Genomic DNA, 761 nt, shown 5'->3' with positions numbered 1-761 from the left:
TGCTGATCTGGCTTTCATGGCTAAAAATGAGCGGGCGGAAAATTTGCGGAATAACAGCTAAAAGTGTCTTGCTGGTCTCCATGCTTAAGTCTCAAGGGTGTAGAGCTCAATGAAGGCCGCGGGTGCCGGCCGAGGGCTGAATGGCCACAACTAATAAGCCCCTAGAACCTCAATGGGCCGATGATTCCGTTGTCTCTGATGATCTGATCCAACTTCAATTAGTTTAGTCTTTGGACAAGGAATCCAGCCAGGTTTGGGTTGGCTTGCTCAAGGATAAACGTTTATCTCCACCGATTTGTTGGCAGTGCTCATTTTTTAATTTATGACAAAACATTTAAAGGCTTAGATAGAGACTTTAAGGGTTATTAATATCGTGTTAGGTTAGGTTAGGTAAGTTTAAATTTAAAAAAGTAGCACCGCCAACTAATTGGTTGAGAATAACGTTTATCCCCAGGGTGAGTAGGTTCACTCGGGTCAATGCTTCAATTATCTGGATGGGAGAAGATGAATCCGGATTCCGGAGATACCGTCAGTCATCAGATTGACATTGACCACTAGTCACCAGATTAATATCAATCACCTCTCATCAGTTTCATACCAATCATCCCTATTTGGATGGACACCCATCACCCAATCTGGTCCAAGGATGGGTATCAATCCAATGATCCGATCACTGGTCACACTGGAGTGATATTTTGTTCTCCATCTTGAGAACTTGAGTATGCAAATGAAGCAAAAAATACTACCAGACCAAACTCAAA

Source organism: Tigriopus californicus, unplaced genomic scaffold, assembly GCF_007210705.1.
Source record: "Tigriopus californicus strain San Diego unplaced genomic scaffold, Tcal_SD_v2.1 Contig650, whole genome shotgun sequence".
Classification (NCBI taxonomy): Eukaryota; Metazoa; Arthropoda; class Copepoda; order Harpacticoida; family Harpacticidae; genus Tigriopus; species Tigriopus californicus.
Note: the sequence above shows the minus strand (reverse complement) of the source record.